This window comes from Triticum dicoccoides, chromosome 4A (assembly GCF_002162155.2).
Source record: "Triticum dicoccoides isolate Atlit2015 ecotype Zavitan chromosome 4A, WEW_v2.0, whole genome shotgun sequence".
Lineage (NCBI taxonomy): Eukaryota > Viridiplantae > Streptophyta > Magnoliopsida > Poales > Poaceae > Triticum > Triticum dicoccoides.
In genome coordinates, this window is record NC_041386.1 from 647,291,255 (window position 1) to 647,315,228 (window position 23,974).

The 23,974-nt window shown below is 42.3% G+C and overlaps 1 long non-coding RNA gene across 1 annotated transcript; it reads left to right on the forward strand.

Moving 5' to 3' along the window:
- Positions 1-6: 6 nt before the first annotated feature.
- LOC119287678 lies at positions 7-2,464 on the forward strand. Its single transcript, XR_005140898.1, has 3 exons — positions 7-280; positions 442-522; positions 855-2,464. It is a non-coding gene; the product is annotated as an uncharacterized LOC119287678 (long non-coding RNA).
- Positions 2,465-23,974: the final 21,510 nt, after the last annotated feature.

Sequence of the window (23,974 nt, forward strand, 5' to 3'; positions counted from 1 at the left end):
CCGCGCGCCGCCGCCTGTCTAACTCCTCCCGTAAATCGGCTCGGGAGAGAGGAGGGGAAGGGAAGATCCCATGGAGGCGGAGGAACACCAAACGTCCTTGCCTGCAGCGCACCCATGAGATCCAATTGCTGACAGCGGGCTGAGTCAAGTTCAGGGGGGCGCTTCCTGGACTGGTCGGCTGACATCCCGTGTTGGGTGGCGACGGCCTGTGCGAGCCATCGGGCAAGGAAGTTGTAAGGACGACGTCCAGCCTCAGCCTTCATGTTGGTTATTGTAGCCTGTATGTATATCTCCGTCAGATCGATCTCTATTTTGATAGGAATCCGCTTCCCAGTGATAGTTTGTTTCTTCCCATACATCATTCATATGTGCCGATAAGCAAGTAATGCCACCATGGTTCACGCATCTGTTACTTACTGGAAAAAAATCGGACAACCGCAGGAGAAGAGGAGCTGCAGATTCAGAGTGTATGTGATATCCCTACTAGATGAGTCCTACCAGATTGCTACAGCATTCATGCAGGTACTTGCATAGTAGTGCATCTTCCAGATGCAGAGGCCGGAGGTCATCCTCCTTTTCTAAAAAAAAAATGTAGTTACTGAAATTTCAAATCCCTCCTTCAGTCATTCATGTCTGTTTGTATCCACAAGGGAGCATGCTCCTGCCAGATGGGCTCCATGGCATTGCATCAATATTATATTTGAATGATGTGTTGATCGATTCATAGATGGTTTGTGATATAATCATATAAAGCGTCTCGTGTTACTTTTGTAGCTCTATGTTCTCTTCTGTACATGGGTCAATGGTTTCCAGCCTAATGTTATTCTTATCATTATGTATGCTCTATGATGCAGGGAATAGGCAAAAGGAGAGGTATTGGCACTTCAGAAAAGGGTGTTGGCTGTTCTGATTGAGGCCAGGCATGAAATCTCTTATTTCATTGTTAGTTCTTTGTTGAAGCTGTACTTATTTTGCATAGCATTTCAGGCAATGTTTAGACTTCAGATAACACATGTCCCTAGATTACATAGTATGCATGCCCTCTGTTACCTGCTGAATGTCTCTGGGGTTTCTAAAAATGTTCAGAATAATCTAAATTTCAGAAATTCTTCGTGGATTATGATTGGTAGTTATATGCCACCAGATAGCAAGACTGCTACTTGAACAATTTGTTATCCATGAAGCTTAGGTGTGCTACACGAACTAAATTTGCTATCATTTTCCACCATTTTCTAAGGCCAGCAGAGCCAGACACACTTTAGTTACCCTAAGGAAGTACTTTTACCCTTTTTTTTGTCAATGACCCACCAGTCACCACAAGTTCAAATGATTAGTTTATTGAAATTCATTAACAGTACATATTTACTGCTGTTTATTTGCATATGTGATATCTCAATTTCACTTCTCAACATGATATTTGCAGCTTATTCATTACTCAACCGACCTGCTTTTGTTGTAATTTTTTATTCGCGTTTCTCAGATTTATTTGATGTCCAATGCTATATTATGTGCATCTATGAACCATAATTTGATTGTGTTTAGTGCGTCCTGCACGATTGACTTGAAAAGTACCTCAATGCAGCCTTGTGAGTCATATGTATGGTGCATTTAGTTCCTTTTTCCATTTATTATACACTGTACTATTTTGACATACCCCTTAAGATGATTGAAACAACCCCCTTAAGATGATTGAAATAATATTGTTATGCATGATTATTGATAACTCGGCTGATTAGGTAGTAAATGGTAACTATACCATGTACGATGCATTTCCCCTTCAAAATGTAGCATATGTTTTTATTAATTTTTGGATGCAAAACCATCTGCACACTAGCATGCATCCACCCTTTCAAAGAAAATAATAAAATGATATCAGTAGTTCAGCACGATTGGAAGATATCAGTAGTTCAGCACACCATGGCAGCACGTGCGTGGCCAGCCAATGTACGCTCTACTAGCACCATAGTGAATTCCAGCGACCTACGGCTAGGAAGTGCATGAGCTGATGCTAGCATGCCCTGACAAAACATGAAAAAACTGGCTCTCTGATGTAACTACCGCCTAAGAGGTTGTTTCGATACAGTTATCGTATTTTAGAGAATAATTACCAGGTTCTCTGATGTAGTTGACATGTTCTCTGATGTATTTTAGAAAATAATTACAGCTAGCTCGGCGACAAGGGCTCTGGGTCATCAGCTTCGGCAAGTGGAGGTACAAGTTCAGGCACGACGAGCTTTTTTCCCGTAAAGATGTGACATTGGTGTTTGAATCTTCCTTCTGATCCTGTTAATGATAACGAGGTTCTCTTGATAGAATGTGAAGTTGTCCCTTGTTTTGTTAGCCTTTGCGCTATATTGTGTTCTTCGTCAAACACAAATCGCTACCAACAGGGTGTGGTGTGGACCCGTGGACTTCCACGACACAGCCTTCAGCACTGTTTCAACATGCTCTGGTCCTCGGACTCTATCTGTTTGTACAACGTCAAAGACAGCGTGATGGTTGCCTCCGGACAATGGCAGGCATTCTTCCTGAAGCAGGAGGACATGCATGTCCCGATTCAATGGCGATGTGTAGAGGTGTTGCCCTGTCACATGAGCAGCCACATGGTGACTGTCTTCACGGGACTTCTTCTTTCTACCAAGAGCACCGGCTTCCTGAAGGGACAAAACTATGGAGGGGCGGTGAACAGATGATGTTGGAGTACTACATGTGGTGTGTTCCTGCAGCACAAACATGGTAGCCACGTCTAGCTCCGCCTCGGGGCTTCCTCTACTCATTAATTTTGCTTTGTGCATGATATCTCCCGTTAAGTTCACCAGGATCACGTTAAGTTTTTCTCCCGTTGCAACGCACGGGCATTTGTGCTAGTAATAATAAAGCACGGATTGACTTTATCGGGTTCACCGTCACAATACGCTTCTTCCCATGAATTTACGCTTTCATTTTGAATTTAAAACATATACACGAGGTGGTACTAAATTTCTTCGGCAGCATCTCTGCCGTGCGTACAAAGTTCTCCTCAGTCATCTCGCTGGGCCTCAGTGCATGTTAACATGGGCCAACAATGTCAACTTGGGCATGATGGAAAAGAGACGGCACACATCTCTTGCTCGCTCCTTCCCTCAACTCCGCACGGACACCAGCCGCCGGGCTCGCTCAAAAGAAAAGGCTATCTTTTGCCTCTCCATCTTCTCCCCTACTTCCTCCCTATTGTCGTCCGTCAAGTACTTTGACATGAACTCTCCTCGAGCACGCGACCATGGGGCCTCTGACACAGACTCCTTTACTCGTTCTGCAAGCTGAAGCTACATACAAAAAGGCATTGAGTCCCAAGTTCCGTCCGTTTAATCTCGTCCACATTGCCGCACCAAAGCGTTCAATCTCACCAACTTCGCCGGAACACCGCTACACCCAAGCAATGGTTTCTTCCTTCGTCACCTACACAAGATAGCAACAGGCCTCCTCTGTCCCGCTCGCTCAATGTCGTGGAAATTCGTGATCGGCATGAACCCATAGCCGCAGCCTTTGGAATTCCTTGAAAACGATTACTGCCAACGACTGGGACATAGCAGCCCTGGCAAGGAGCATCAGTCACTGCCGCAAACTCCTGAATCTCTAACCTATATATTGATGGGGCTGAGATAACGGAGCCTGAACTGGCGGCCATGGGTGACGAGCAGGATGGAACAGTAGTGCTTCGCGACGGGCTGTGGTGAGCTTTGCAGTCCATGAGAACTCACGGGTGCGCTCCCCACTGGCGCACTCCGAAGCATTACGCAGCTTACCACGCTCGGCTACATGATAACACCATCCGTGGCACATTCCAGGGCTTGCCGAGCTGACCGGAGCGACCCTGTGCCATCGACCCTCGAGTAACTAGGTGATTTGTGCAACCTCCGTGTGTTGGGCGGTTTGATCTCCAGGACAACCTTTGCTGGCGTTCGTGAAAGCTAGATGATTGTATTTAAATTGTCGTACAGCTTCCTCCAGGATGAGGTCCTGGATACACTCACGCTCCATCCATTCTTCGGCCACACCTCAAAGTTCCATCGATTCCAGGATGAGGTCGTGAATGCTTCGTTTCAGTTGCCCTTGCCGACCGCGACCAATGATCCTGCCCTAGCCACCGGCAGCCGCGACGATCTGATCGCCATGTCGACCTTCGACGAGATGGGCGAACAAGTTGGGCAAATGTCAAGGCACTTCCAGGATAGCGGCATGGAGCGTTGTTTCCCTCGCGTCGCCCCTCTCGGGCGGCTCGAGGGCGACAACCCTAACCCCCGGTTCCTCCCCCCCTTCCTCTCCTCCCTCCACGCTGCCGCCAGAGGCATCCGCCGGGCAAGCCCGGGGCATGGACAAGGAAGATGGCGGCGGGGCCTCTGCTGCTCCGTATCTCCAGCGAGGGGCGTCAGGATCCGGGGCGGCGGCCTCGTTCGGTAAGGCGTCACCGTCTCCTCGGCTGGTGGTGGCGCGGGTGTGGTCTGCTGGGCTTGGCTGCGCAGGCAGCAAGCTTTCCGGCGGACGAGATCCACGGCGCCGGCGGTGGGGCTTCTGGCCTCTTGCGGCTCCAGATCTGGCCGCCCCTTTCCCCTTCTGCTGCCCTGCATGCTCCACCACTTCAGATCTGGACTGGGTCGACAGGGTTCTCCGGCGCCTGGAGCTGGATGCGGTGTTGGTGGTGTGGAGCCTTGACCGGGAGAAATCCATGGCGGCGACGTCCATGGACGTCGTTCCCCTTCTTGGAGGCGCCATTCAGGTCTTTTGCTTCACCCTCCCTTTTCCCTAGCCTCCCGGGTAAAAACCCGAACTTTGTTGGGCAGCGACGGTGCTGTTGGCGCCGTTTGCTTTGTGAAGTCGTCGCCTTGGATGCTTTTTGGACTGTGGGCTCTGCGACGTGGTGGTTGTCGGGCGGCGGCGACAGCGTGGCCCCAGTGGCGGTGGCAGCAGCTTCTCCTTCCGCCCTGGACTCCCCGTTGTTGTCTGACCGGCAGCTCAGCAACCCATATGTAGACGGTTCGGCGCCTTTCGAGCCAGGCGAGGAGGCAGGGGCCTGCTTCGACAGTGAGAATGGATGGAGATGTTGTTCCAGGGCCTTGATTGTTTGGTGCCGACCTATCCTATCCTCGACAGCGGGCGCTTCCCGGAGCCCCATTTCTTCTTCCCTGGCGATCCTTGTGTGGACGAGGGCCTCTGCGTGCTTCAGCTTGTGCTTTTCTTGTGCTATCTTTCTAGCTGTGGTGAGTGAGATATTGAGAGCTGCCTACCAGCATCCTTGTATCTTGCCATGTTCTTGTGTTTTGTTTGTTCGAGTTTGTATTGCTATGGTTGTAATCCTGGCAGGTTGATGGCTTTGTTAATTCAAAGTCGGGCTTCTCTGGAGCCTTCGTTCTAAAAAATGATCACCCTTGTCAACGGGACAGCGGTTTCTTCACAATGATCCTGCATCTTGCTGCTTCATACCAAGATAACTGAGATGACTGTAAGTGTGGTTGTGCCAAGCCGACAGGAGCGTCGGGCGTCATGTATCTAATGAATATGAATATATGATAGGGCCCATCTTTTATATTGAATGTGCACATTCGGTTATATTCCTACTAAAAGTTAGTGCCTGTAATAAAGGAGCCATAGCTAGCTGCCTGGTGATTGTTTGATCCAGCCCATGCACGTATGCATGCTCATGTAGATGTATTTATAGACAAAAACTGTGATCAATACAACAGTGTGTTGAATCTCTCTCACACACACACGCACGTGCGCGTGCACGCACAGTTCACAGTTTACCCAAAAAAGAGAATATCGTTTGTTTTATATAGTGAACAATGCCTGCACTATTCACAGTTTCCAATTCCAGTGATTTGTTTTTTACTGTGTAGCCCGCATTTCAATGTATTTCATCATGAATATTTTCAAGCATGGTGTATACATCCGCATGATACTGTGTTTTTTCTTCAAGTTTTTTTAAGCATTCAAACATTAATTCTAAATTTATAAAATAAAAAAACCTTCGTATCCTCGAGCTCCAAGACGAATTTTTGTTAGCCTAAGATAGTGCATTAAAAACTATTCCCATAGCAACGCACGGGCCTTTTTGCTAGCCTTTCCCTAATAATAAAGCACGGATTGACTCCATAGGTTCATCGTCACAATACGCTTCTTCTCGTGAATTTATGTTTTCAATTTTTTTCAACACGTCCATATTTTTTGCAAAATCCAAGGTGGTACTAATCGTTCCCTAATGCGCTTTTGTCCTCCGCTCCTGTCCATTTAGGGCTTTAGGCTCATGTAGAGGAAAAAGACTCTACATTGAGCACGTATAGGTTTTGTATTGGGCACGTTCTGTAGCTCCCACGCCCTGATTCCCTATATAAATATAGGGTGAGATTGAGGAGAAACCTGAGATCGAGGAGAGGCGAGATCGATCACGATAAAAACGATCCGCTGGTTGCGACGCGCGCGGCCAGGCCGGCGATGAGGCAGCTAGGCCCTCAACCCTTCTGAGTTGGCCAGGCGAGGAACCACCGGGTGAAGCCCGCATAGGTAGGGCTACGTGAGCGCACAACTAGAAGCTCGGGGAGGACGCCTTTGGCAAACCAGATCAATTCCACCGTGACGTATGTTCTGGCGACGGCGAGTACTGCCAGAACCAATTTAAGCCGACGCAACTGTCTAGCTCTAATTGTGTCTTGCGGGTAATCTCAAGCAGATCGGATCGATGTGGTCTTGGTGAAACTATAGTCCATCTTTTCCTTCGTCCATCGACCTGCAACCTGGTAATTCGAGTCCGACCGGTAGTCTGGTACATGCGGGACACCCGCCGGGCCGCTCGGTCGGCATCAACAAACTGCCATGGTGTTCATGCTGATCAGCGGCGGCAAGGGAACGGTTGTCGGCAGCATGGAAACCAACAATGCCTACACAGCTCCGGCAACATCCAGCATCACTGTCATCCCGAGGGAGAGGCCGTCGTAATAGTCCCGTCGGAGCGGATGGTGGTGGTCGGGAAAGCATGGAGACGGCACTTGCGTGATCTGATGCCCACTTGCCTGGGTCGATACAAGACGTGGTAACGAGGACTCCATGAACTCGGCAAGCCCTGGAATGTGTCCGGTCAGCGTGGTAAGCTGCGTAATGCTTCGGAGTGCGCCAGTGGGGAGCGCACCCGTGAGTTCTCATGGACTGCAAAGCTCACCACAGCCCGTCGCGAAGCACTACTGTCCCATCCTGCTCGTCACCCATGGCCGCCAGTTCAGGCTCCGTTATCTCAGCCCCATCAATATATAGGTTAGAGATTCAGGAGTTTGCGGCAGTGACTGATGCTCCTTGCCAGGGCTGCTATGTCCCAGTCGTTGGCAGTAATCGTTTTCAAGGAATTCCAGAGGCTGCGGCTATGGGTTCACGCCGATCACGAATTTCCACGACATTGAGCGAGCGGGACAGAGGAGGCCTGTTGCTATCTTGTGTAGGTGACGTGGGAAGAAACCATTGCTTGGGTGTAGCGGTGTTCCGGCGAAGTCGGTGAGATTGAACGCTTTGGTGCGGCAATGTGGACGAGATTGAACGGACAGAACTTGGGACTCAATGCCTTTTTGTATGTAGCTTCAGCTTGCAGAACGAGTAAAGGAGTCTGTGTCAGAGGCCCCATGGTCGCGTGCTCGAGGAGAGTTCATGTCAAAGTACTTGACGGATGACAATAGGGAGGAAGTAGGGGAGAAGATGGAGAGGCAAGAGATAGCCTTTTCTTTTGAGCGAGCCCGGCGGCTGGTGTCCGTGCGGAGTTGAGGGAAGGAGCGAGCAAGAGATGTGTGCCGTCTCTTTTCCATCATGCCCAAGTTGACATTGTTGGCCCATGTTAACATGCACTGAGGCCCAGCGAGATGACCGAGGAGAACTTTGTACGCACGGCAGAGATGCTGCCGAAGAAATTTAGTAACACCTCGTGTATATGTTTTAAATTCAAAATGAAAGCGTAAATTAATGGGAAGAAGCGTATTGTGACGGTGAACCCAACAAAGTCAATCCGTACTTTATTATTAGGGAAAGATATCTACTGTATTCCAACTTTTTCATGGTTCATACCCCCCCCCCGATACTACCCATAGATTCATTAAAATAAGCAAACAACACATAGAAAACAGAATCTATCAAAAACACAACAATCTGTAGCAATCTAGAAACTTCGAATACTTATGTAACTCCAAAAATTATGTAAAATTTTGACAATAGAGGACATTTGTATATCAATCTTGTGAAAGAGAGTCAGTATTTTATCACACTTCTGTAAAAAAATGATAATTATTTTACAGGGCGCAAAAGTTTCTGTTTTTCAGCAAGATCAAATCAACTATCACCATAAGTCATCCCAAAGGTCTTACTTGGCACAATCACTAATTAAAACACCAAAACACATCTAACCAGAGGCTATATGATTGATTTATGCAAAAACAGAAACAAAAAAGCAAGAATAAAATAAAACTGGGTTGCCTCCCAACAAGCGCTATTGTTTAACGCCCGTAGCTAGGCATTGATAATTTTAATGATGCTCACATGAAATATAGCAATTGAAACACGAAGAGATCATCATGTAGCATGTAAAAAACACATCTAAGTCTAACATACTTCCTATGCATAGGCTTCTTATAAGCAAACAAATTATCAAGACATGCAAAAACTAGCATATGCAAGGAACAAGAAAGGAACAATAGAAATCTCAACATAACGAGAGGTAATTTAGTAGCATGGAAATTTCTACAACCATATTTTACTCTGTCATAATAATTACATGTAGAATCATAATCAAATTTAACAATATAACTATCACATAAAATATTCTCAACATGATCCACATGCGTGCAAAGTTGACATTCTTCCAAAATAGTGGGATTATCATCAAATAAAGTCATGACCTCTCCAAACCCACTTTTATTATTATAGCAAACATATTCATCATGAGGCTTAAAAAAAATTCTCAAGATCATAAGAAGCATTATCACCCCAATCATGATCATTGCAATAAGTATATGACATAGCAAAACTAGCATCCCCAAACTTGGGATTTTGCATATCATTAGCACAATTGACATCAATAAATTTATAATAACATCATTGCAATCATGCTTTTGATTCAAGGAACTATCAAGTATGGTGCAATAACAATAATCTCATGTTTAACATAAGGAACTACAACAAATTCATCTCCATAAATATTGGCATCATGGCCACAAGAATAGCAAGCATCACGTTCATCAAGGGATATTTCAATCAAATCAATGGAATCATAACTATCTATAGATTCATGCATATTATTATTTTCTTCCAAAGCAACAGACATTCTCTCAATAAATTCCTTAACATAGCCATTATGAGCATAGTTTTCATCGCAATATCTAAGTATGTCAAAATTTTCAGATTTGTAGAGAGTAATATCATACTTTTCAATCAAAGAAGCAACTTCATAAGCACCCTTAAAAGCAACAAATTCTTCAATTTGCTTGATATCATAGTAACTATAAACACCCTTTTCATAAGAAGATAAGATTTCATTATCATTAAACTCACCTAGGTAGGGAAGGTGTTTTTTAGGGTTCTTAGAGCAACAAGTAAAATCACAAAGTTCACAAAGATTCCAAGCATAACATAGTAAACAATTTACTTGATTCCATAAGAGTCTCCCTTTTCAGACAAAAAGTGATGCACAAAATGAGCATGCTCATCTAATGATTTCCCCTCAACCAGACTAGTTGGGGTTTCAGCACAAGCACAAATAGATCGAAGATGATCCAAGTAGAAAACTTTAAGTGGATCCATATCAATATGTTTTTAGCAAGCGAAGATGCAAGCAAAATAGAAGGCACATGGCCACACAAGAAAACAAGAGATTCGGCAAGAAAAAGGAAAACGAAAAGAAGGCAAGTATTTTTTTGTTTTTCTGAAAACATTTTAGAAGTGGGGGAGAGGAAAACGAGAGGCAAGTGGCAAATAATGTAATGCAAGAGATGAGAGTTTATGACAGGTACTTGGTAGGCTTGATGTAGATCTCCCCGACAACAGTGCCAGAAATTCTTCCTGCTACTTCTTGAGCTTGCATTGGTTTTTCCCTTGAAGAGAAAAGGGTGATGCAGCAAAGTAGAGATAAATATTTCCTTCAGTTAAGAACCAAGGTTTCAATCCAGTAGGAGAAACACACAAGTTCCCAATATATGCACCTACACAAATAATCAAACACTTGCACCCAATGCGATAAAGGGGTTGTCAATCCCTTCACGGTCACTTGCAAAGGTGAGATTTGATAGAGATAGATATAATAATTACTAAAACGTAAAACAAAACAAAAGTAAATAAATTGCAGCAAGATATTTTTGGTATTTTTGATTTATAGATATGAAAATATATGATGGAAAATAGACCCGTAGGCCATAGGTTTCACTAGAGGCTTCTCTCTTGAAGGCAAATAATACGGTGGGTGAACAAATTACTGTCGAGCAATTGATAGAAAAGTGCAAAGTTATGACGATATCCAAGGCAATGATTTTGCATATAGGCATCGCGTCCGTGTCAAGTAGAGCGAAACGATTCTGGATCTACTACTATTACTCCACACATCGACCGCTATCCAGCATGCATCTAGAGTATTAAGTTCATAAGAATGGAGTAACGCCTTAAGTCAGATGACATGATGTAGAGGTATTGATACGTCTCCAACGTATCTATAATTTTTGATTGTCCCATGCTGTTGTATTATCATTCTGGAATGTTTTACAATCATTTTATAAAAACTTAATATAATTTTTGGGGACTAACCTATTGACATAATGCCTAGTGTCAATCGCTGTTTTTTGCTTGTTTTTTTACTTCGCATAAAATCAGTACAAAACAGAGTCTAAATGCAGCGAAACTTTTTGGAGAATTTTTCTGGGCCAAAAGACACAGGATGGGCCAAAGAAGTACCGAAGGGGTGCCCCAAGGGGGGCACAACCCACCTAGACGCGCTTGGGGGCCCAGGCGCGCCCTAGTGGGTTGTGTCCACCTCCGTGGCCTCCCGCACTGCCTCTTTGCTCTAAAAATACCCCAATATTCCAAAAACCCTAGGGGAGTGGACGAAACACAACTTCAGTCGCGGCAGGTTCCTGAAACCACAGATCCAATCTAGATACCATCACGGAGGGGTTAATCATCCTCATTGGTGCCTCTCCAATGATGTGTGGGTAGTTCATTGTAGACCTACGGGTCCGTAGTTAGTAGCTAGATGGCTTGCTCTGTCTCTCTTTTGATTATCAATACAATGGTCTCTTGGAGATCTATTTGATGTAACTCTTTTTTGCGGTTTGTTTGTTGGGATCCGATGAACTTTGAGTTTATGATCATATCTATTTTATCCATGAAAGTTATTTGAGTTTTGATCTCCTATATGCATGATTACTTATAGCCTCGTATTTCTTTTTTGAATCTTTGGTTTAGTTAGGCCGACTAGATCAATTTTTCTTGCCATGGGAAGAGGTGCTTTGTGATGGGTTCGATCTTACGGTGCTCAATCCCAGTGACAGAAGGGAAAATGACACGTATGTATCATTGCTATTAAGGATATAAAAGATGGGGTCTATTCCTACATGAATATATCTTGTCTACATCATGTCATCATTATTATTGCATTATCCGTTTATCCATGAACTTAATACACTAGATGCATGCTGGATAGCGGTCGATGTGTGCAGTAATAGTAGTAGATGCAGGCAGGAGTCGGTCTACTAATCTTGGACGTGATGCTTATATAATGATCATTGCCTGGATATCATCATACTTATTTGAAGTTCTATCAGTTGCCCAACATTAATTTGTTTACCCACTGTATGCTATTTTTCTCGATAGAAGCCACTAGTAAAATCTACGTCCCCGGGTCTATTTTCTCATCATATATTTTTAGATCTGCATTCCTATTTGCCTTTTCTTTTATTTTCATCTTTTAATTTCAGATCTATTAATCCAAAACCCCAAAAATACCTTGCTGCAATTTTTTATTATTTATTTTATCTAGCGTTCCCGTGAGATATATTTATCTAATCTACTACAAATTTATCTATCTTCTTACCCGGGAGGGATTGACAACCCCTCTTACACATCGGGTTGCAAGTATTTGTTCTTTGTGTGCAGGTACCGTTTTCATAGTGTTGTGTGGTTCTCCTACTGGTTCGATAACCTTGGTCTCATCACTGAGGGAAATACCTACCGTAGATATGTTGCATCATCCCTTCCTCTTTGGGGAAATACCGACGTAGTTCTAGCAGCATCAAAAGGAGTTTCTGGCACCATTGCCGGGGAGACATCATCAACATCTATTAGGTTCCTAATCAAAAATCTCATCTCCTTGTAATTTACATTATTTGCAATTTGCCTCTCGTTTTCATCTCCCCCACTTCACAAAAAAATACCGTTTCATTCACCCTCTTTTTGTTTCGCGGTTTTTTCGTCAGATCTGTTTTTGTGCAATCTTGTTTGCGTAGTTGTGATGTCTCAAGAAAATACCAAGTTCTGTGATTTCTCCAACACTAATAATAATGATTTTATTAGCACCCTGATTGCTCCCCCCGCCACTAGTGCAGAATCTTGTGATATTAATGCCTCTTTGTTGAATCTTTTTATGAAAGATCAATTTTCCAGTACTCCTAATGAGGATGACGTGTCCCATCTTAACACACTCATGGAATTATGCGATATGCAAAAGAAAAAAGATGTGGACAATGATATTGTGAAGTTGAAATTATTCTCATTTCCTTTGCGAGATCGTGCAAAATTTTGGTTTCTTCTTTGCCTCACAATAGTATCGATTCTTGGGTTAAGTGCAAAGATGCTTTTATTACTAAGTATTTTCCGCCCATGAAAATTATTTCCCTTAGGACACAAATCATGAATTTTAAGCAACTTGAGCATGAACACGTTGCACAATCTTGGGAAAGAATGAAATTGATGTTAAGAAATTTCCCTACTCATGGTTTAAATCTTTGGATGATCATACAATTTTTTTACACGGGATTGAATTTTGTTTCTAGAAATATTTTAGATTCCCCGGCGGGTGGTACTTTTATGGATATTACTTTGGGTGAAGCTACTAAATTTCTTGACAATATTATGGCAAATTATTCACAATGGCATACCGAAAGAGCACCTACTAGTAAAAAGGTTAACTCGGTTGAGGAAATAAATTCTTTGAGTGAAAAAGTTGATGCTCTAATGAAGTTGGTTTCTAATAAAAGTGCTCCTATTGATCTTAATGATGTGCCTTTGTCTACTTTCATTGATCAAAATAGTGATGTCGTAGATGTGAATTTTGTGTCCCAAAATAATTTTAATAACAATGCTTATAGAGGTAATTTTAATCCTAGGACTTTTCCTAGTAATTCCTCTAATAATTATGGTAATCCTTCTTATAATAATAATAATAGGGACACCTCTGATCTTGAGAATAATATTAAAGAATTTATCAATGCTCAAAAGGTTTTCAATAATACGATGAAGAAAAGTTGAGTAAGATTGATGATATGTCTAGAAGCATTGATAGAATTTCTCATGATGTAGAAAATCTCAAGACGAATTTTTTGTGCCTAAGGTTCAAGAATCAATTAAAGCTTTATATATTTCTGTGGATGAAAGTAAGAAAAGAACCACTATGCTTATAGCTAAAAGAGATTTTTTAGAAAAAGCGTTTTCTAGTGATTGCTTTCATAAGAATGATGAAGATCTTAAAGTAATCGGTGTTTCTTCTATTGATTATTTGTTTAGTAAAATTAAAATTGATGATAAAGGGACTGAAGAAGAGTCAACTTTAGTTAGAAGGCATCTAGATAATTTGGAGGGTGGAAATCTGATACGTCTCTGACGTATCTACTTTTCCTAACGGTTTTCCTCTTGTTTTGGACTCTAACTTGCATGATTTGAATGAAACTAACGCCGGACTGATGCTGTTTTTAGCATAACTACCATGGTGTTGTTTGTGTGCAGAAATAAAAGTTCTCGAAATGGAATGAAACTTTGTGAGGAATTTTTATGCAATAAATAAGAATTTTTGGAGCCAAGATCCACCGAAGAGGGACACTGGGTGGGCACAACCCACTAGGGCACACCCCCCTCTCCTGGCGCGCCCAGGTGGGTTGTCCCCACCTGGTGGCCCCACAGACCCTGATTCCGACGCTATAAAATCCTATTTTTCCAGAAAAAATCAGGGAGAAAGAATTATCGCGATCCACGAGACGGAGCCGCCGTCACCTCCTGTTCTTCAACGGGAGGCCATATCTGGAGTCCGTTTGGTGCTCCGGAGAGGGGGGGGGTCTTCGTTCTTCGTCATCACCAACCCTTCTCCATCGCTAATTCCATGATGCTCCCCACCGGAGTGAGTAATTCCTTCGTAGGCTCGCTGGTCGGTGAGGAGTTGGATGAGATTCATCATGTAACCGAGTTAGTTTTGTTAGGGCTTGATCCCTAGTATCCACTATGTTCTAAGATTGATGTTGCTACGACTTTGACATGCTTAATGCTTGTCACTTTGGGTCCAGGTGCCATGATTTCAGATCTGAACCGTTTATGTTATCACCATTATATCCATGTTCTAGATCCGATCTTGCAAGTTATAGTCACCTACTACGTGTTATGATGCGGCAACCCCGGAGTGACAATAGTCGGGATCACTCCCGGTGATGACCGTAGTTTGAGGAGTCCATGTATTCACCGCGTGTTAATGCTTTGTTTCGGTTCTCTATTAAAAGGAGGCCTTAATATCCCTTAGTTTCCAATAGGACCCCGCTGCCACCGGAGGGTAGGACAAAAGATGTCATGCAAGTTCTTTCCATAAGCACGTATGTCTATTTGCGAAATACATGCCTACATTATATTGATGAACTGGAGCTAGTGCCGTATCGCCCTAGGCTATAACTGCCTCATGATGAATATCATCCAACAAGTCACTGATCCAATGCCTACGAATTTATCTTATATTGTTCATGCTAAGTTACTACTGCTATCATCACTGTTACACTTGTTACAAAACTACTGCTATCACTGTTACCGTTACAATTGATACTGTTACTACTATCAAAACTATCATACTACTTTGCTAGTGATCACTTTGCTGCAGATAATTAATCTCCATGTGTGGTTGAATTGACAACTTAGCTGCTAATACCTTCAAATATTCTTTGGCTCCCCTTGTGTCGAATCTATAAATTTGGGTTGAATACTCTACCCTCGAAAACTGTTGCGATCCCCTATACTTGTGGGTTATCAAGACCTTTTTCTGGCGCCTTTGCCAGGGAGTATAGCTATATTTGTTGAGTCACTTGGGATTATTATCATATTATCACTATGAAGAATCTGAAGGATGCTAAGACTAAGATATTTCCCTCAAAGACGAGGGGAGGTAAGGAACTACCATCCAGTTCTGCTTTAGATTCACCTTATGTTATAAGTAAACTTGCAACACCACCACATGCTATTAATTCTGATATGTCACAAGTTATTGATGATGATGCTACTGCTATGGATAAAGCCTATGATGATTCTAGTACCTTGCTTGATAATGATGATGTGCCACCTGGTGAATTTCCTGATAAACAAATTGCTAGAGTAATACAGCATGATGTTGTTGAATCTGATGATGAGCTTGAAACTGAAACTCCTGAAACACCTGCTAGAACTAACCTTCCTAGATATGAATTTCCTAAGGTACCGGAAGGTTATGTTATGAATGAGGAGACAACTAGAGAGATTCTTGCTTGCAGAGATAGAGATGATCTAGATAAATTATTATGCAAGTATAAAGAAAAATCTCTAAAAGCTAGAATGAAATCTGATCCTAAGTTTGCTACCTCACCTATCTTTATTGATGATAAGGATTATGAATTCTCTGTTGACCCAGAGTTAATTACTTTGGTTGAATTTGATCCTTTCCATGGTTATGAAACTGAAACTGTTGTGGCACATCTTACTAAGTTGAATGACATAGCCACCCTTTTTACTCACGATGAGAAAACTTGCTATTACTTTATTCTCTAATTATTTCCGTTCTCATTAAAGGGTGATGCTAAAGCTTGGTACAATACTCTTGCTCCTGGTTGTGTGCGTAGTCCCCAGGATATGATTTATTACTTCTCTGAAAAATATTTCCCTGCTCATAAGAAACAAGCTGCCTTGTAGGAAATATTTAACTTTGTGAAAATTAAAGAAGAGAGCCTCCCACAAGCTTGAGGGAGGCTTTGCCAATTACTTAATGCTTTGCCTGGTCATCCTCTTAAGACAAATGAAATACTTGATATCTTCTATAATGGACTAACCGATGCTTCTAGGGATTTCCTAGATAGTTGTGCTGGTTGTGTTTTCAGGGAACGAACTCTTGGACAAGCTGAAGAATTATTGAATAACATATTGAAAAATTATGATGATTGGAGTATTCCTGAACCACTACCTAAACCCACTCCAAAGAAGAGGGGTATATTATATCTTAGTCCCGAAGATATGCAAGAGGCAAAGAAATCCATGAAGGAAAAAGGTGTTAAAGCTGAGGATGTTAAAGATTTACCTCCTATTAAAGAAATACATGGGCTTAATACACCACCACTGCCTAAGGTGGTAGAGGTAAATTCTCTTATGAAGTTCAATGATAATGACAATCCTCACAATATGCATCCTAGCCAATGCCTTTATGAGTTTGAAAACTATATTAGAAAACAAGATCACTTCAATGCAAATGTTATGAAACAACTGAAATACAATTCTTATATGATTGCTCGCTTGAGTGACTTGTTATTTAGAATCTAAAATGATGTTAGAGGTGTTGGAAAACATGCTTCTATGGTTCAAACTCAGTTAGAACAAGTTGCTAAATCACAAAGAGAGTTGCTAGATGAAATCAATAATAATATACATGACTTTGTTATTAGAGTTGCAACTAGAGGAGGTAAAATGACTCAGGAACCACTTTATCCCGAGGGACACCCTAAAAGAATAGAACAAGATTCACAAAGGAACAACACCACTGCACCTAGTCCATCTAAAAAGAAAAAGAAAATGATAGGACTTTGCATACTTCTAGTGAACCTGAAATAGAAATACCTCTTGATAATGATAATGAAACTTCTGTCTCTGATGCTGAAACTCAACCTGGTAGTGAACACTCACCTACTGATAATGAAAAAGATAATGATGAGGTTTATGAAGATGCTCAACCTAATAATAAAGAACCAGACAATGATGTTGAGATAGAACCACTTGTTGATCTTGATAACCCACAACCTAAGAATAAAAGGTATGATAAAAGTGACTTTGTGGCTAGAAAACACGGTAAAGAAAGAGAACCATGGGTTCAAAAACCTATGCCCTTTCCACCTAAGTCAACTAAAAAGAAAGATGGTGAAGAATTTGAACGCTTTGCTGAAATGCTGAGGCCAGTATTTTTGCGTACTCGCTTGACTGACATCTTGAAAATGCCTCCTTATGCAAAGTATATGAAAGACATCATCACCAATAAAATAAAAATACCGGAAGCGGAAATCTCCACTATGCTTGCTAATTATACTTTTAAATATGGAGTACCTAAAAACTTGGAGATCCGGGGATACCAACTATACCTTTCTATATCAAACAAAATTATGTGAAAACTGCATTGTGCGATTTAGGAGCTCGTGTTAGTGTTATGCCTTTCTCTTTATATAAAATACTTGATTTGAATAAGCTCACACCTACTGAAATATCTTTGCAAATGGATGACAAATCAATTGCCATACCTATCGGTATTTGTGAGGATGTGCCCGTTGTTGTTGCTAATGTTACACTAGCTTTGTTATACTTGAGATGCGTGAGGATGACAACATGTCGATTATCCTTGGTAGACCCTTCTTGAATACTGAAGCAGCTGCAATTGATTGCAATAAAAGCAGGTCACTTTTCATATCAATGGTAATGAGCATACGGTGCACTTTCCAAAGAAACAATTCCAAGTGAATGGTATTAATGTTATTGAAAAATCTCCGACAATCACTATTGGAAGTTTTCAAATACCTCTTCCTACTGTCAAAAAGAAATATGAAATGCTTATTGTTGGGGACATTCATATCCCCATTTAGGTAACTTAGTGATTTATGAAAGTTCTTCCGTTTCATGCTAATCGAAAGTGCTTGTTAATAAGACTTGATCAACCTTATTAATGGATCATTTTTAGTGGTATGAAGTTGATGAACTTAGTACGCACTACCTTCTGTCCCTGCCTTTTGTTTTATGTTTTTATTAGTTAAATAAAATAAAATGCCATGTTTTGTCTGTTTTCTAAATTTCCTGTGCAATAAAAAATGACCCAAAAATAAAAGTTCTCAGAATGCTGTGAAAATTTAATATGATTTTTTTCGAACATTTATGAATTTCTAGTGCAAATAATATCAAAGGGAGGTGCACCAGGTGGGCACAACCCACATGGGCGCGCCAGGACCCCCAGGCGTGCCCTGGTGGGTTGTGGTCCCCACATGGGCCCTCTCACTTATCTCTTTACACCACATCGTCAGCTACCTCCAGAAAAAAAATTCTCCGTTGCTCTCTCTCTCTCTCTCGTGTTCTTGCTCTCAAACCCGCGGATTTTGATCTCTTTGCCCGAAGCTCCATTTCCAAAACTGTTTCGGGGGATTGTTGCTTGGTATGTGACTCCGCCGTTTGTCTAATTAGTTTTTTTTTGTTTATATTTTCAATAATTAGCTACTCTTGGTGCTGCTGTAGATGAGCTTGCATGCTGAATTCTTAGAGTTCTAAGTAGTTTGAATGCTTGCTATGGCCTCTATGTATCTCTATAAGTAGTTGCTATCAATTTTGTGAAGTTTTGTTGAGAAAAATTTGTGGACTAAAAATTTCAGATTTTTTGTTCATAGGAAAAAGATGAATATCTTTAGGAAGTTTGCCACTAAGAAGAACTCCAAGGGTGTTATTGGGGAGTCTTCTGACAGTGATCTCCATCCTCGGAGGTTGGCGGAGGTACAGCCGTGCGAATGGCCGCACACCCTATTCCTGGAAGAGGTCAGAATCCTTCAGGAGTTCACACAATATGCTGCTAATGCCGGCCTCACTGACTTCATCGTAGCTGAATGCGAACAGTATCATCTCCTCACAAACATCTTTGTTCAACGTTTTACTTTCCTTCCTAGGAATAATCCTCCTGAAGTGAGTTTTGGTTTATATGCTGAAAACCATCAGATACCAATTACTGAGTTTTGCAACATATGCATGATCCCTTCTGATGGGAGCTCGGCCAGAGGAGTTTGAGACCTTTTATCGTACCTTGACAGTGGGAGATGAGAGACGGGTGTCAGACGTCACGACCACTAGCATACACTTTCCTGCCGTGCACTATTTTACTTTATTTATCGCTAAGTGTTTGCTTGCTAGGGAAAAAGTGGGTGCGCTCAGTGCACTAGACTTTGATGTTTTATGTCGTGCACTAGAGGGCGACAACACTTATAGCTTGGGAGCTATTGTGGCACGTCGCCTCCATGTTAATAAGTCCAAGGGTAAGATACATGGTGGGATTTTCGCTACTCGTTTGGCGGCTCACTTCGAGGTTGAGATACGCCCTCATGATCACCCTGTGACCAAGGTTTACCTAGACCGTGCAGCCATGGATCACCATCACTTTACTGATATCGAATCTCCCGACATCCCTGTTCCATATAACCTGGTTTTTAGTGTGAAGACTCGTGATGTTATTCCATTGCCTGCTCCTGCTTTGTTTGATTTTGTTGCCAGGGGCAGATATAGGATTATGCCTGCGGGCATCATCGCCTATCGGAATGCTCAGGCTGCAGAGGCAGAGAAGGAGACTCAGCAGTGGGATGAGTGGATGCCCGCTCCTCAGTACCCCTACTACCATCCAGGCTACTGATCGACTAGCATGTTAGGACAAAAGCCTAAAGCTTTGGGGAGTGCGTGTTTCTCACCGATATTACATTCATGTTCACTTATTTCATCTGTCGGTGTTCACACTTTTTCATCGTATCATCCATGCTAGATTTATTTTATTGTTTTCTTCTTGTGTGTTTGAAAAACTTAGAAAAAACAAAAAAATAGGTGTAGCTAATTTACTTTCTATGCATGCTTAGTAGTATTATTGAAAAGAAAACCCAAAAAGATTTCCTTGTTCTTCTTTTTCTTGTTGGGAGCTTTCCCGTGTAAATAGTTTTTCTCGTTTTTGCTTTTCCCTTTTATTTGCTTGTTCAAGAAAACCAAAAACTCCAAAAATATTTTAGTGTGTTTTTCTGAATTTCTTTTCCTTTTATTCAAGTTGTACCAAGGAGAAGACCGCGATGAAAATGTTGAGTGGCTCTCATGTGAATAACTGTTGATCTAATAAAGAGCCCATTTGCCTTGTCTTCTCCTGTTGAATAAAATGTTTGCAGATTCCAGCTTAGTCCATGGCACTCTTGCAAAATTATTATTATTTTCATATCGTTCGGTCGTGCAAGTGAAAGGGAATAATGACGACATTCGATGAACTGGCCATGGCAGAGAGAAACGGGTATGAACTCGACTTGTTCTGTTTCTGTAAATATGTTTAACCTAGTATCCATGCTTCAGCCCATTATAATTAAACATGTTTGCAGTGACAATTAGACATTATAGTTTCTCATGCCATGCATAAGTACCTAGGAGTGGATAATGATTTATATTGGATATCAACATTGCGTTAAAATGATTGTAATGTAGTAAATTTTATTCATTGGATTGTCTCCCAACAAGAGCTATAGTTTTACGCCCTTAGCTAGGCATAAAGCAAGGATCTAAGTTTTGTCATCCTTGTTCCTCAATTTCTTAGAGGTGTTTTCATCATGGGGTTTTGTAAACAGAACATAAAACATATTATCCATAGAAACCTTAGCATTCGTAAGTTGGTTTTCATCATACGCCCTTTGATTTCCTGCAACAATCCACGAGTAATGTTGATTAACATTATTGAAAACTTTTCTCATCAAAGATTTTATTATCCCCAAGAAAATATCTTAATGCATAATCACTATTATAAACAATTCTATCTATCACAGGTTTTTCACAATTCATACCATAAAAATCAAAGATTTCCCTAGCTTCCCGTATTATGTAGTCAAACTCATTCATAAGAACAAGAGTGGCCAACATTTTAGCCTTAGGGTTCTTTATAACGGGGAGCTCAAAAAATAATCTTTGCAAAGTAGGATGAGTATGGATAAATTTGCTTTCAAGTTTTAGAACTAGTGCTGAAATAGCATCCGCATAAGATCTAGTAGTCTTAAGTATAGGAGCATCATCAAGACTTAAATTTCCAACACAACTGAAAAAATTCTTGGATATGTTCTTTTCCCATAACGTTCCCTTACCCCAAGATAATAGTTTTAGCATCCAGATTGCCCGTACGTCCAATTTTAGGAGTAAGTCCATCATCTGCTGGTGCCATACCGAAATCACTCATGATTGCAAGCAAAGGATAGATCTGACGAGAAAACGGCGAACAAAGAAGAGGGGCGAATAAAACGACAAATTTTTGTGAAGAGGAGGAGAGGAAAATGAGAAGAACATAATGTAAATTGCAAGGAGATGATATTTGTGATTGGGAACTTGGTATATGTTGAAGATCTTCCCCGGCAACGACGCTAGAAATTCCTTTTGATGTCGCTTGAAGATACGTCGGTATTTCCCCAAAGAGGAAGTGATGATGCAGCCCAGTGGCGGTAGGTATTTATATGTGAAACCAAGGTTAGTGAACCAGTAGGAGAACCAAGCAACCCAATGTAAACAGCACCTGCACACAAATAACAACTACTCACAACCCGACGTGTAAAAGAGATTGTCAATCCCTTTCGGGTAGCGACGCCCCAAGATGGGCAAACAGACGTGAGATAAACATTTAGTAGATCGATAGATCGAACGCCAAATAAAATAAATTGCAGCAAGGTATTTTTGTATTTTTGGATTAATAGATCTGAAAATAAAAGCAAAGGCAAATAGATCGCAAAGGCAAATAATCTGAGAAAGAGACCCGGGGGCCGTAGGTTTCACTAGTGGCTTCTCTCAAGAAAAATAGCAAACGGTGGGTGAACAAATTACTATTGAGCAATTGATAGAACTTCAAATACTCATGACGATATCCAGGCAATGATCATTACATAGGCATCACGTCCAAGATTAGTAGACCGACTCCTGCCTGCATCTACTACTATTACTCCACACATCGACCGCTATCCAGCATGCGTCTAGTGTATTAAGTTAATGGAGAAACGGAGTAATGAAATAAGAACGATGACATGATGTAGACAAGAGCTATCTATGTAGAGATAGACCACATCATTTTATCCTTAGTAGCAATGATACATACATGTCGGTTCCCCTTTTGTCACTAGGATCAAGTACCGTAAGATCGAACCCACTACAAAGCACCTCTTCCTATTGCAAGATAAATAGATCAAGTTGGCCAAACAAAACCCAAATATCAGAGAAGAAATACGAGGCTATAATCAATCATGCATAAAAGAGATCAAAGAAACTCAAATATTTTCATGGATAAAAAAAGAGATAGATCTGATCATAAACTCAAAGTTCATCGGATCCCAACAAAAACACCGCAAAAGAGTTACATCATATGGATCTCCAAGAGACCATTGTATTGAGAATCAAACGAGAGAGAGAGGAAGCCATCTAGCTACTAACTACGGGCCCGAAGGTCTACAACGAACTACTCACGCATCATCGGAGAGGCACCAATGGAGGTGGTGAACTCCATCCGAGATGGTGTCTAGATTGGATCTGGTGGTTCTGGACTCTGCGGCGGCTGGAATTGATTTTCGTCGATGCCTTCAGGGTTTCTGGAATATTGGGCTATTTATAGAGCAAAGAGGCGGTCCGAGGGGCACCCGAGGTGGGCACAACCCACCAGGGCGCGCCTGGGCCTCCTGGCGCGCCCTGGTGGGTTGTGCTCTCCTCAAAGCACCCCCAGGCGCAGCCAGGGCCCATTATGTGTCTTCTGCTCCAAAAAAATCTCCGTAAAGTTTCACTGCATTTGGACTCCGTTTGGTATTGATTTTCTGCGATGTAAAAAACATGCAAAAAACAGCAATTGGCACTTGGCACTATGTCAATAGGTTAGTACCAAAAAATGATATAAAATGATTATAAAACATCCAAGATTGATAATATAACAGCATGGAACAATCAAAAATTATAGATACGTTGGAGACGTATCAGAGCACCATCGGAGTATAGTACGCATATGGCTTACGCGAGAAGGTGTGTCACCTATAGTCCACAGCCGGCGTGTCAAGCAAACTAGCTCGCTCCCAAATATCATTTTACTATTCAATCATCGTCGGTGAAATATGGGGACGTGGACCCACGTCGTGATGGCAACTTCGGCGGCTCACTTCAGCGGGAGCGCGGCCACAATCTGCGACCGGGCAGCCAAGGCAGCCCAAACATCCGTTGTTGCTTCTCAGTTGGCGGCAACAACATCTGCCTCAAGGATAGAAACTGGCGAGAGCGGCACAACAATCCGTTCCGCAGCGGTGGCCTTAGCCCCTATGGAGGTCGCCCACGACCATGTCGAGGCCACCCACGCCCAGCTCGCGGCGGTCACCACACAAATTGAGCAAAGCTTCTCCGACAACGGTCAGCAACCCACGACTGAAGAGTTGGCAATCGCCGAGAGTGCTCGAGCAGCCGTATGTTCCTTCGCGGCATACCTTGCCACGATGGAGCCCGCCCAAGCCAAGATCGCGGCCGCCCATGCCAATCTCATGGCGGCCTATTCCAAAGAGATGGCGGACGCGGATGGCGAGATGCTTGCCGAGTATGGTGTGATTGATGCCATGGAGCCCCTTCCCAGGAGATCGTAGGGCACAAGCTAGACATGGAGGAGGCAGCGGAGATCGGCGAGCGCCAGTCGGAGTAGTACTCTTTGTTTAATTTAGAGCGCCGGTCTTAATTTGTTAGGTTA